Genomic DNA, 914 nt, shown 5'->3' with positions numbered 1-914 from the left:
TAGCACTTCTCTTTGTTCAGGGTCAATTGCCGCTTTTCACACCATATAGATATCGTATCTAAATCGTTTTGAAATTCGTTTTTGTCATCTGATGACTTTTTTACAAGACGGTAAATGACAGCATCATCTGCAAACTATCTAAAACATCAACTCAGATTTTCTTCTACGTCGTCAATATGGACCAGGAACAATAGAGAGCCTATAACACTTCCTTGGGGAACTCCGGATATTACTTCTGCTTTACTCGATGACTTTCCGTCAATTGTACGAACTGTGACCTTTCTGACAGGAAATCACGAATCCAGTAGCACAACTGAGGCGATATTCCATAGGCACGCAGTGTGTTTAGAGGAAGAAACTTAGTGGCAGATTAAAACTGTGTGCCGGACCGAGACTCAAACTCGGGACTTTTGCCTTCCGCGTGCAAGTGCTCTATCTGTGAGGACAGCGCGTGAGTCGTGCTTCGATAGCTCAGTTGGTAGAGTACTTGTCCGCAAAAGGCAAAGGTCCCGAGTTCGAGTCTCGGTCGAGCACACAGTTTTAATCTGCCAGGAAGTTTCATATCAGCGCACACTCCGCTGCAGAGTGAAAATCTCATTCTGGAAACATCCCCCAGGCTGTGGCTAAGCCATGTCCCCGCAATATCCTTTCTTTCAGGAGTGCTAGTTCTGCAAGTTTCGCAGGGGTTATTGGTGTGACTTGAGCAATTTTCTGGTATTTAGGTACCGATCTTTCTGTGAGCGGGTGCTTCTATTCAATTGCTAAATATGGAGCTACTGTATCAGCTTACTCTGATAGAAACCTGACTGGTATGCAATCTGGACAGGAGGCCTTAAGTGATTTAAGCTGCTTTCCTAAACTGAGGATATCTAATTCTATGTTTCTCATACTGGCAGTTGTTCTTAATTGGAATT

General features: G+C 43.9%; 1 non-coding gene across 1 annotated transcript; it reads left to right on the top strand.

Moving 5' to 3' along the window:
* Nucleotides 1-459: 459 nt before the first annotated feature.
* On the top strand, nucleotides 460-534 carry Trnal-caa (transfer RNA leucine (anticodon CAA)). Its single transcript has one exon. It is a non-coding gene; the product is annotated as a tRNA-Leu (tRNA).
* The last annotated feature ends 380 nt before the right edge of the window (nucleotides 535-914 follow it).

The sequence above is a fragment of the Schistocerca gregaria genome, chromosome 7 (assembly GCF_023897955.1).
Source record: "Schistocerca gregaria isolate iqSchGreg1 chromosome 7, iqSchGreg1.2, whole genome shotgun sequence".
Lineage (NCBI taxonomy): Eukaryota > Metazoa > Arthropoda > Insecta > Orthoptera > Acrididae > Schistocerca > Schistocerca gregaria.
Note: the sequence above shows the minus strand (reverse complement) of the source record. Positions and strands in the feature narration are given on the sequence as shown.